Source organism: Pleurodeles waltl, chromosome 10, assembly GCF_031143425.1.
Source record: "Pleurodeles waltl isolate 20211129_DDA chromosome 10, aPleWal1.hap1.20221129, whole genome shotgun sequence".
In the NCBI taxonomy this organism is placed as follows: Eukaryota; Metazoa; Chordata; class Amphibia; order Caudata; family Salamandridae; genus Pleurodeles; species Pleurodeles waltl.
The window spans coordinates 742,723,975-742,737,584 of NC_090449.1; positions in this window are offsets into that span (position 1 = coordinate 742,723,975).

Here is a 13,610-nt window from a genome sequence, read left to right on the forward strand (position 1 = left end):
TGGCATTCAAAAGGGGTAGACTGCCCAACAATGAGCGTCTGGAGGAGGTCAATGATCTCCGCACTGAGGGCAGCAGGGGTAACTGGGGCAGGGCCTGAGGTGCCTGGGGCGAAGGAGATGCCCGGCTTCCTGGCCGAGCGGGCACGGGGCGAACGCTGAGGGGCTGCTGGGAGGGCGGAGCTGGTGCGCTGGGTGGCGGCTGTACCTGTTGTTGCGGTGGGCACGGATGTTGCCGCCACCACAAGGGAGCTCCCTTCCGAGGACGTGTCGGTGTCGGTGTCGCTGACGTCTCCACGGGTTCCCGTTGTGGAGCTCCCTCGCCCTCCGTCTCACTGGTGAACTCGGAGTCGGTTGCAGGGCCCTCCGGGGCCATGTGAGATGCAGCTCCCTCGTGCGCCGATGCCACTTCTCCTCCGCCTAATGATGCTAATGCACACATGAACAGGAAAACCAAAAAAGGGGGGGGGGGAGAAAGAAAGACATGTTGAGTGCATGCATTGGCGCCACCGTTGGCGGAGAGGACAGACACAGAAGCCCCCTGCACTACGCCGCGCACTCGGGGTACACTACTCAATTATTGTGACTTGGCCTACAAGTCTATGGACGACAACTGCACACATAGGTGTGCCCGGGCCTTGGATAGCTGTACTTAGCACCCTACAGAGGAGGGGGACGGGGGCACAGGGCCATGCCTAACGGAGGGGCCTAGCCTACAGAAACCGCCATGGCCTAGAGATAGCCACAGCCCTCCTCCCCCACCCAGACACCTCCACTGTGCGCTAATATAGCAGAATGTGGTGAGACTCACCCCCTTGTGTCTGCTGTGATGTCCTCACGCGCCCATCCAAATCGGGGTAGGCCACCGCCAGGATCCGGGACATCAGGGGGGTCAATCGGGGTAGGCCACCGCCAGGATCCGATACATCAGGGGGGTCAATTGCCATGTGGCACCCCTCCTTGGTTGGGAGGCCATCCCCAGCAGAGCCTCGGCGGTCTTTCTGCTCCCTCGGCGGATGTCCTCCCACCTCTTGCGGCAGTGGGTGCCCCGTCTGTTGTGGACCCCCAGGGCCCGGACGTCCTTGGCGATGGCACGCCAAATGTCGATCTTCTGATGGGCGCTGACCTATGTGACATGTACAGGGTGGGAAAAGAAATATCATCACTTTTCTGCATGGTCGATGTGAGTGGCCCCCCTCCCCAACCTTGCCATGTGGCACATGCTCTCATCTGTCGTGCGTTGCATTCCTCATTCGCTCCCCTCCCCACCATCTTACATCCACCCCACTCAACACAGGCATAGCCCATACAACGTGCTCCCTGTGTACTTACCTGTTGGTCTGGAGGACCGTAGAGTAGCGCATACTGGGGGAGGACCCCATCAACAAGTTTCTCCAATTCCTCAGATGTGAAGGCAGGGGCCCTTTCCCCAGTCGCAGCAGCCATTGTCTATTCCAGACCGAGGTCACAGCAGCACTTGCAGTATAGGTCCTCTCCTCTGGATGATCAAGTCTCGAGTGATTAAGCAGATAGAAAATGGCGGTCACGCCCCGCTGCGGTGCGTACCGCGACCGCCGGCGCACATCGTCATTGGCTTATGAGACCCATAGGGTTCAATGTTAACCAATGCTGCTTTGCGCCACGGTCTTCGACCGCCTACCGCCACGGTGTGCCATGCCAGCGCATTGACCTCACATCCCACTTCACAGGTCAGGCAGCCCCCACATGGCTTAATTTCTACAGCGTCACACAGGCCTAGGCCTTGCATTGCCAATCATACAAGCCATTCAATGCATAGCGAATCGTGTACTGTGCAGGCTGTGGTAACGTACCTGTGGGTTGCTTGACTCTGTGCTCCATGTTGTCCTTCCTAGGCACCGTCCGCTGGGACTTGCGAGGAGATGGAGGAATGTTCCCGTGTACAGACTGCTGGTGGACCTGTCGACAATGGAAGAAAGACATGTCATACTGACATACAGACTTGACCGAGCCACTATACAGGAACTGTGTGCCCAGCTGGAGCCAGACCTGATGTCTCCCATTCGCCAACCCACAGGGATTCCCCCTCTGGTGCAGGTTCTGTCAGTACTCCATTTTTTGGCAAGTGGATCATTCCAAACAACAGTGGCCATATCATCAGGTATGTCTCAGCCAATGTTTTCTAAGGTTTTGTCCAGAGTGTTGTCTGCCCTGATGAAATACATGCGGAGCTACATTGTTTTCCCTGAGGTGGGCGATTTGGCTACAGTGAAGGGTGATTTCTATGCCCTTGGACATATCCCCAACATCATTGGTGCCATTGATGGGACTCATGTGGCTTTGGTTCCCCCCAGTGAAAGTGAGCAGGTGTACAGGAACAGAAAAAGTTATCATTCGATGAATGTCCAGGTGGTCTGTTTGGCTGACCAGTACATCTCCCATGTAAATGCCAAGTTCCCTGGGTCAGTGCATGACGCGTACATCATGCGAAATAGCAGCATCCCTTATGTGATGGAACAGCTACAGAGACACTGTGTGTGGCTAATAGGTGACTCTGGTTACCCCAACCTGTCGTGGCTACTGACCCCAGTGAGGAATCCCAGGACAAGGGCAGAGGAACGCTACAATGAGGCCCATGGGCGAACTAGGAGGATTATAGAAAGAACCTTCGGCCTCCTGAAGGCCAGGTTTAGGTGCCTGCATATGACAGGTGGATCCCTAATGTACTCACCAAAGAAGGTGTGCCATATCATCGTGGCCTGCTGTATGCTTCACAACCTGGCTTTGTGACGCCAGGTGCCTTTCCTGCAGGAGGATGGTCCAAATGGTGGTGTTGTAGCAGCTGAGGAGCCTGTGGAGAGTGAAGAGGAGGAAGACGACGAGGACGACACAGACAACAGGGACACAGTGATACAACAGTATTTTCAGTAGCACACAGGTACGAATCAACCACGCCATTTTACATTTACTTAAAGTCTCCTGCCTCTCTACAGTCTGAGTTTCCCCCCAGTTCCTGTTAACTGAGTTGACTTTCCCTTCCGTTTTCAGAGCTGTGGGCCCCACTGCGTGACCTCTGCTTTGTTTGCCCATGGACTACAGCTGTGTGACAGTGGTATGTTGTCATCACAGTGTAACTGAACATTTTTGCACAGTTATGTCTAATACATTTGTTCAAAATACAAGCAGACTCCAGATTTTTTAAGTGCAATAAGTGATTTTATTAAAGTGCTACATTTAGGAACATGATTGTAAAACGGTGATGGGTGATGGTGGAGTAATGTCCATGGCAGAGTCCAGATTTCAGTCTCAAAGGTGCGTTGTCCATATGCCTGTGGAAGGATGGAGCAGGGGCAGTTCAAGGTTGGACAGGGTGACAATGTGGGACAGTGGGATGACATAAGGGGGTATCCTTTGCTGGCGGGGGTCTTGGCATCCTACTCTGTCTTCTTGTGAGATCTCAGGGACCGCTTGCAGGGTGGTTCTTCTTCTGCAGGAGGTGGGGTTCTGGTGGCCTGTCGTTGTGTGGGGGCCTCCTGTCCACTAGAGCCGGCGGAGGTGGTAGCCTGTTCCTGGTCCATGCTAGTGACAGGGGCCCTTTGTGGTGCCACATGGTCCCGCAATGTGGTGACTATCTGGTTAAGGGCCACGACGATGGTCCCCATTGCGGAACTAATGTTTCTCAGTTCCTCTCTGAACCCCATGTACTGTTCCTTCTGCAGTACCTGGATCTCCTGGAACCTGGCCAGTACCGTAGCCATCGTCTCCTGGGAGTGGTGGTATGCTCCCATGATGGAGGAGAGGGCCTCTTGGAGAGTCGGTTCCCTGGGCCTGTCCCCCCCCCCCGTCGCACAGCAGCCCTCCCAGTTCCCCTGGGCCTCTGTCCCCTGGACGGTGTGCCCACTACCACTGCCCCCAGGTCCCTGTTGTTGTTGGGGTGGTGGGTCAACCTGGGTGCCTTGTAGTGGTGGACACACCGCTGATTGACGTGTCCTGGAGACAGAGGCATGGGCCCGCTGGGTGGGAGCTGTGCTGGTGTTCCCAGAGGGGGTTAGGTCTGGTGTAGCCTGTGGCTGTCTGTGGGAAACCGACTGTCCCGAGGTCCCCGATGGGCCGGGCTGGTCATCTGGGTCCAGGGAGACAGAGCTGCTGTCATCACTGGGGGCCTCTTCTGGGGGTGGGATGGACATCTCTGGACCCTCCTGGGTGGTGTGGTGGCGTTCGGGTCCTGCAGGGGTATAAGAGTATGGTTATTGCTTCTGTGTGTGGCATTTCGTGTAATGGGTGGGTGGCCGTGTACCCCAGTGCTGGCATTCCCTTGTGGGGGCTTTTGTGACGGTGGCTTGTGGGGGTGATGGGTGTATGCTTTGGTGATGGGTGTCCATGCTTTGGGGACGCATGCAGGGCTAGGTTTTGGGATGGGTGGGTTGTGATGGTGAGCCATTTGCAAGGAGTTGGTGTGATGGGGGTGAGGGTGGGGGTATGATTTGGCATGCAGGTGGGGTGGGGGGAATGAAGTAGTGGAGATTTGACTTACCAGAGTCCATTCCTCCGCCTACTCCTGCGAGGCCCTCAGGATGCAGGATGTGCAAGACTTCCTCCTCCCATGCTGTGAATTCTGGGGGAGTAGGTGGGGGTCCGCCGCCAGTCCGCTGTACCGCGATGTTGTGCCTTGATACCATGGAACGCACCTTCCCCCGTAGGTCGTTCCACCGCTTCCTGATGTCGTCCCGATTGCGTGGATGCGGTCCCACAGCGTTGACCCTGTCCACTATTCTTTGCCATAGCTCCATCTTCCTGGCAATGGTGGTGTGCTGCACCTGTGCCCCGAAGAGCTGGGGCTCTACACGAACTATTTCCTCCACCATGACCCTGAGTTCGGCGTCAGAGAACCTGGGGTGTCTTTGGGGTGCCATGGGGTGGTGTGGATGAAGGTGAGGGGTGGTGTATGTGTTGTAGAGTGTGGTGGTGTATGGTGTTTTGTGCGTGGAAATTGTGTGGCTGATGTTGTGATTTGCCTCCGTGTGATGGTCTACTCTATGCTGTGCTGTCTCTCTCTGTCCTTCAGTTGCAATTGTGGTCGTAAGGGTTTGTGGGTGATGTGGGTGTGTGTTTTATATTTAATTGGGTGTGTGGGAGTGGTGTGTGTATGTGTCTCAGGTGTGTGTATTTTGATTTGTCCAATGTGGTAGTGTTTTGTAAAGGTGTGTGTATTTTGACCGCGGCGGTGTGTACCGCCAATGGAATACCGCGGTTGAAAGACCGCTGCGGGGATTTGTGGGTTGGAATGGCATGGGCGTATTTCTGTTGGCGTGACGGTGGAGGTTTGGTCATCGCCAGTTTTGCGCTGGCCGTTGCTGTGGCGGACTTTTGTTGATGTCGGGTTTTTGGCGGTTTGCCAGTTGCGGGTCAGAATGACTGTGGCGGTTTACCGCGGCGGTGTTATGGCGGTCTTCTGACCGGCGGTAAGCGCATTTTACCGCCGAGGTCAGAATGACCCCCTTAGTACCCTGGCAAGGATAGGTTTTTATATTAATGTAGGAGTTTGATGGATACTTCTAAGTGCAGATTCTGTGCACATTGTGAATATCCCCAACTGCCAGAGTGGAGCCAGAGAACTTTTTTCATCCATTCTCTTACCAACAGTAGATGGTGTTGTGCAGGTTGGTGTCAACTCTGTCCCACCCCGGAAGTGATGACGGTGCCACATACAGTGACCACTCCTGTCCTCTGACATCAGTTCTTTTCCTCCCATGCCTTCCAACGCAGATCTGTAGCTGTTTCCCTCACTTTTTTGTGGCTAAAGACATTCTATTTCAAATTTCTGAAGTGTGCAAGGACATATCACTCTTCTAAAATGGCAGGGTTTAAAATGTCAAAGGAATGTCATAAACAAATGTCTATAACTGACCCTCACCAGATATCTTTGGTGTCTTAGATCCTCTCAGACCTCCAAGTCTTTCAAAGACTGCTACAGGATTAATTCAAAGGTAATCGGGGGAACATGAAGACAATCTCTGCTGCAGAGCATCACCAGTAAGCAAATTAAAAAACACACCAGCTTGAAGTTGAGAGCGTGGTCCTGTTCCAGCAACAGATAATCTTCCCAGTCCAGATCTTCAGGTGATTCAAAATCGAGAAATAAGTATAAGTCGAAGCATCCGCCACTCTTATTCTAAGAATTCACTTGTACCACTCGCGCTCCATCACACATGGCTACCAAAGAGCCACTCCCCCTAAATGATCTCTATGCATCCTGAATTCAAGGGCCCATAAGTGTTGACGCAACATTAGGAAGGCTTTAGGGAAGCCATGTTGAATATGTTCAGCTCTCATCTGGTGCGCATTCTGGCCCCATTAATTCACTAAGTCAAATTAATGCCAGGGGATCCATCCTCGACACAGTCTGTGCCTCTCAACTCCACCACCCACTGCAGCGGGGTCTGGCCGAACTCCACAACCCTCACCCCAACTCCGAAACCTCAATGCCCCAGGTCCTGTCTTTGTTGACGCCAGCCCAGACACTGTCAATTGCGGAAGAAGAGTCTATTGTGCTTTCTTATTCAGAAAAGTACCTGACAGGACCTTGGATGAAGTCTCTGCCTCCTCCAGGTTTGCCTTAGCCAATAAAGACTCTTTCTAATTCAGACAGAACTCTGCTATTGCTTCAGAACAGACATTTACTATACAACTTCTCTGGCTTAGACCAAGGCCAACATGGCCTACATGATAACCCAGATGATGACCAAATATAGAATGACAGTTTTTATGTGGACTTACAGAGGTCAGTGACTGGAACATCCCTGGATGCAGGGTTGAATACTTCCCTGTCCTGCTATGAAGAATCTGCCTCATCTGCAGAGTTTCCTCAGTGCTGCAGAAGTTTTCGACTTCCAGTTGCCCTCTGAGAAAAAAAACCTAATATGGTTATGAAAGTAATGTAGCTTAAGCAGACTTCTACTGAACATCTCGTCTTTTTCAATGAAGCACTGACTGATACCTTGTTGGGTCTGTAGGCCAAATCCTGTTCTTGTCCACCGGTAAATAGGCAAATGGCCAGACAACATAGAATTGTGCCCGGAAACCTGGCCTTTCTTTTGCAACATCATATGCCATATAGATTAGGGGGCCAGGTGTCCACCAGCAGATAAAACATAAACTCAATCCCCACTATGCCCCTAGATAGATAGTCCGGTCTTAAGGAGGCTTTTGGGAGAGAAAAAAATGTCCTCTGCCAGCTTGGCTTTAAGAGCTGTTGCTTACAACTTTCTCCTGGCACATCACACGCACACATTGTGGGACATGTTTGATGAGATCTTGCTGGAGGTCGTGGAGGAAAACAGAGTAAACTTGTGCAGACTATCCAAGATAGGTAGGATGCAGCAAAACAGGTTATCAGGACTGGTCACAACCGACTGCTTGAGCAGGGCAGTCAGAACCAGGGTGGTGCTTAGGTGTTATACCTTGATGACATCCACCATTTTTCAGGTGATGTTTAGCGTTAAGCATCCTTGACAAACATGCCACTTGGTAGCACCTTGCTTTTTGGCAGCAAACCAAACTTGCCAATATAACACTTTAAGAAAAAAACAGAATGATGGCACATTCATTTGACCCCTCTGCACTGTGTGGCAGTATCCTCAGAGGTTTCCGACCCTTTCAATGTTTCAGCAGGGGTTACCCATATCAAGGACCCCCACAAAAGCAGATCCTCCAAAGCCTTTTGATGTTATGGACTTGGGTCAAGTCAGCAGAATCTAGAGCTTCAGGAATGGCATAGTACCCAGCCACCCACCCCTCCAATCACTAAACTGCTTAACTTGCCTCCTTTGGCATGTGACCACACAGTTTGAGGGAACATGCAACATCTGTTCCAGGGGTGCCGGAGCATTACATCAAATGTGGGGTGTTCAAGATAATGCAAGGTGTATCCCATTTCGGACTACCAGCTGATCCTCCACATGTACATCAATCTACAGTTCATCTTTTGGGGGACTGTTTGTCCATCCTCCGGCAAGACATTCAGACTCTTCTAGCCAAAGAAGACACAGAGAGTTGCTGGGAACGGAAACTGGATGTTATTCCTATTATTTGCTGGTGCTCAAGGACAGAAGCCTCATCTGATTTTAGATCTCTGCCCTCTTAACTTATTCTTTTTCCAAATTGAAGATGCTTGTGCTAACCCAGGTTGTCTCTCCCCAGGATCCGTGCTACTGGATGATAGCACTGGATTTGCAGGGCACCTAATTTCACATCTCTGTTATGTAGTTCCACAGGTGTTACCTGCAGCTCATGGTGGGCCATGGGAATTTCTAGTTTTTATTCTTCTCTTTGGCCTCACCATTGACCCTCAGGTGTTCATGAATGGGATGGCGGAGGTGGCAGCACATTTTTGACTGGCAACAGTAGGCATGCTGTTTGCAGTTTATTGTCTGCCATCTTTAGACAAATTCAACCTATTCACTTCTTTGGGGTCCTCAGTGTGACAAAGTCACACCTGACTCCTTCGTATAGGCTCCCAAACATCCGAGCAATTCTGGATACAATACTTTTTTGAGCCTTTCCTTCAACACAATGAATCCAGGATATTCATGCTATAATCAAGCTGTTTCAGCCTATATCCTGGATATCCCTAAGAGCATCTCGGAGGCTTCTGGGCCCCCTTGCCGCTTTCATCCTGTTTTTAGAACATACGCGGCTCCACAGTGTGATCTGAAGTCCCAATGGTCTCTGCTCCAATTGAGGCTGCTGGGTTTCATCTAGGGTTTGGCGGAAACTGCAAGAGATAGGAGTGGTGGCTGCTTGACCAGAGTTGAACCGGTGGCAGACCCCATAACCCCTACCCCTCAAGGGGTGTTTTTCATCATATTTGCATTGTTGCTGGACTTGGACGTTTTTCTGGGAGAGGTGGAGGTAAGAGAACTCTGGTCTCCGGCAGAGACCTGGCTCCACATCAATCTGTTGGTATCGTGATTGATCATATTGGCACTAAAAGTCTTCCACCCGTCCATCAAGGAGAGGCTGGTTCAAGGTCTCAAGCACAGCATCTTGTTATGGTACTGCAACAAATATGGTGGATTGGTGTCCTGTGGGGAGAAGCTTTGCTCCTCTGGGGCTGGCTGAGTTGTCACGGCATCTCTTTGGGGACCAACCACCTGCCAGGATCTTTGCTTCTCCCTCAGATGTCTTCCACCTAAAATGGGGTTCAAGACTTCTGTATGCCTTCCCGCCTCTCTTGCATACATTTCTGAAATTCAGGAATGATCAGGCCCATGTTATATTGGTGGCTCCAGACTGGGTAACAAGAGTGTGGTACCGGGGTGAGCGTGGCCAGCAAGATAGCAGTGTAGACGTGTTTGCAGACAGCTCCAGCGGCCCAGCCATAATCTGCCGATAATACAGCCATCTGCCTAGAAATATTAAAGCGTGCCAGAAAAAACTGAGGACCTAGGAGTCGCTGGAAAACTTACTGCAGGGCCTGCACATGAAGAATAAGATGGTAAACGGTGAAGGCTGGCATGAGAGGCAGCAGCAACTGTGGAGAAAGGAATGTAACTGCGGCCTCTCCTGAGACAGACACTGGGTGGCAGGGGCGGCACATACTGAAAGCAGCATGCCATGATCTAAAGGAACGGCAAGGTGCCCTCCCACAGACTGAGGGTGGGCTCCAAGCTGATGTGTGGGGGGTGCCGGGTGGAGGAAGAAGTCCCTCCATTGGCGACTAGAAACCATTTGAGATGGGGCTGGCAGAGTGGGGACAGTATCCAAAATTGGGTTATTGGAACTCCGCTCCTGGTGCCCCTTCTGAGATAAGGGTTCTACTGCCCTCTCTCCCCCCCCACAACCTCGGTCACTAGATCTGATGGGAGGCTGGCCTGCAGAGTCCGGGGCCTGTGACGGGAGAGAAGGCCTGAGGTGGTGGACCCTACCCCTGTCTGGACAGCATGCCCCTGCCGGGGTGGGAGAGAGCAAGAAGACCTACTGCACTCCGCCGAAGGAAGGTGCCCCACCCTAGTGGTGGGGCTGGGGCACAGTGGGATAGAAGAGGCCAAAACGCCTGATCGGCAGCGCTACTTTGACTGGGAGCGCCAGAGTTTGACCCCAGACGTTCCCACTGGAGTGGGCCCTCGTTTGCCGCTAGACCCAACCTAGGAACGAAGGCATGGGCCTGTGAGCATCCTTCGACTACCTGACTACTGAATGAAGATGAGGAGCGGAGGGCATGATAAAAGGTGCTGGACTTGAGACGGAGACCCGCAAGCGGAGCGAGGGGAAAAGCCAATGGTAAAAGACCCAGGGACAACAATCACTCCTCTGAACTATGGGCTCTGTTGGCCACCAAAGCATCAAAATTACATCCTTGATCCTGCTCCCCTTCTCTGCCCCCCACCCCACCCCACCCACCCCTCTTTTCCTCCATCAGAGAAGCTATATAGACAGAGCTGGTGCTAGAGGAGTGGGATGTTGGTGGTGAAAACCTTTAGGGACTGTGAAGACCAATGCTGGAGGGAGCCCTGGACACATCCTAAAGGGCACTTAACTCTACCCCTGGATGGTGAATTACGGAGGGGGGAGGTGGCACAGCCACAACCAACCCTACGATTGTCGGCTGGCAGCGGGTGACCAAGGCCTTGAGACCCCGGCACAGTGTTGTTGACAAACAGCTTCCGCATTGGCTAAAAATAAAGATCCAAAAAAAACAACACCGGGGAAGCTGGACCGCTATGCTAAGGTACAACCCCGTTCAGAAGAATCACAGGCAACACTACCAACAGCAGCAGACAGCGCAACCCTGCTGGCAGCTCTTCAGTCCTCTCGGGACGTGTTAGAAAAGAAGAATTGAAGTGTCCTTACTCTGCCAAGATCTGAGAAATATAATGGCCAAGGTCGCAACTGTGGGGACCAGAACCTCAGAGCTAGAAAACACAACAGTTGGTCTGCGCAAAGAAGTAGCCGAACTCCGAGCCACAGCAAAAGACCTTCCGTGAGAAGTGGATGATGCCAAAAACTGTGCACACAGAAATAATTTCCGCTTTGTAGGTTTACCAGAGGAAGTTAGGGGTCTAATATGGGCACTTTTCTCACTATGTGGCTGCATGAAACGTTCCATCATGCTTCGTCCTGGAAAGAGCGCATCATGCCTTGAGCGCCAGGCCGCCACCGGGGCCCAACCGAGACCAGTTTAGCCCGCTTTCTTAATTTCCTGAACCGGGACTTGATCTTACGATAAACAAGACGCTTAAGGTAAATTAATCAAGATCCATCCAAAATCATGATTTTCCTGAGAGGTCCAGAACAGCACCAAACCTTTGATTCCATAAAGGCCAAGCTCAGGGCCATAGATGCTGCTGTACCCCTCAAAACTAAGTCATCTTTGAGGGTCCTCACGCCAGAGGAGGTTAAATAATAGACCATCGACGAGACCCATACACAGAAACAAAATCTCTGCTAGGAGCAAAAGTCAGAATGCAGAAGACGAAGGGCTTCGGAGGTACAAAGAACGTAAAAGAGCGCAGCAAGTCAAGACAACTGCAGGGAAATGGAACCTCCACAGACTAACACACAACAAACATACCATCCCTATCTGTTCTCAGACTCTAGAGAAGATGGCTCCCTACTCCGGAGCGGGGGGAGAGGAGAAGACCAATCAGGGTTCGGGTAAAAGCAATCCTGCTTCCGAGGAACCCACCGATGCCCCACACTCAGTCTGAACACATTCATCCCCTTCTGACCAAGGTGGGCAATGTGGAACGAGACAAGCAAAACACCTCTTCCCACGAAGGAGACATGTTGTTAGCCATGGCCGAAATGGACAGCCAGTATATAAACTGTGCTGTCACAAGAGCACACTAAGACTGGTCAGGCTCCACAGAAATCCCACTCTCTGATGAGTCCTTAAGACTCCTATAAGTGGGAGGGCAAATCTTCTCTTTGTGCACTCTACCTGTGCTGTGAACCAGTTTGAGTGTGGTTTTGAGGGTGTGGGTGAGAGAACCAGTTGACACCTATAGTTAGTTATAAGTAATAATGTAGTTATGGATGAAAATATGGGGCAACAAACCCTTTGAAATCTCCTTTGTGCTGGACCATATCACAAGGTGCAAGCCAACACAGGGAGGGGTGGCCACAGGACAGGACAGGGGTGGGGGGAGGTATATTTGAGACATGTGCCCATTGTTTTGTTTACTGGTTGTTATTGACTTTTGCAAGAACTGCGGGCATACACACTGATGTCACGCAGGACAGGGCAAAACGACTGCACACAAATCGCACCGTCAGCTCCTACAGTGACCCATGGTGGTGACACCTGTCCCTTTGTGGTCCTTACGTGGAATGTTAATGTACTGGGCAACACGATTAAGAGAGGGCTAGTGATGCAGTAAAAGACAGCAACATGACCTGGTCCTTCTCCAGGAAACGCACCTAAAAGGGACGAATTGCCGCTTCCTGGGGGCAGGGAGCATACTACCCTCTGGCCCATGCAAATTTCACTAAGTGAGCTCGCGGAGTGACCATACTGGTGAAAAGAAGTCTTCCATTTCAGGTAGGTGGTTAGGACATGGACAGACCCTGGGGGTTGATTTGTGGGGGTACACGGCCATTATGGTCGATGGGAGATAACGGTGTGGAGTATGTACACTCTGTCAGGGCTCCAAGCCTCCTTCCTGACTGAAATTACAGACATACTCAACGCTCTACCTTGCCCCATGCATATCTTGGGTGGGGAATTTAATGATGATATGAACATCAGCCTGGACAGATCGCACCCATGTTCTACTTCCGTAGAATCAACGTCACTAGCAGACTTTGTGGAGGGGCTGGGACTGGTAGATTTGTGGAGATTGACACGGCAACAAAATTCATACTTTTCAAGGGCCCACAGAGTATATTCACGCCTTGATTACATATTAGCGTCAGCACAGGGGGCAAGAAATGTTCAAAGGTGAGTTACCAAGCAAGAGTTCTATCAGGCTTCTATCAGATGGAGCTATGGTGAAGAATCGTGAACAGAGTCAACACCGTGGGACAACATCCCAGAACAAGGGATGACATCAGGAAGAGGTGGAACGACCTACGGAGGAAGGTGCATTCCACAGGAGCAAGACACCAAATGGCTGTATAGAGTACTGGCAGTGGACCCCATCTCCTCCCCCACAACTAACATGAAAGGAGCAAGTCTTGGCAATCATGCTGCCTGAGGGCCTGGCAGGAGGAGGAGGAGGACTGGACTCTGGTAAGTCAACTCTCTATTACTATTGCCCCACTACCTGCATGCCATCACAAACCCCTACCCTTACCCTCACTCCCATCACTCCACTACCTCACACACCCCACCATCATAACCCACCCCTCCCAATACCAAGCCTCATCTAGCCCACAAAACAACTACTCACACAAGGCAAAGCTGACAGGGCAATAACAACCATAGAGGGCAACACACCCGTGCACAAGATGACACACACTGAAACAATAACACTGCATTTACAGGTCCCCCCACCCTATGTCAACGGAGAGGAGGTGCCAGCAACATCCAGTCCCCCCCCCCCCACACCCATCCACAGAAGAGGCCCACAGTGATGACAGCAGCTCTGGACGCCTGGATCTGGATGACCAACCAGGCCCATCAGGGATCTCTG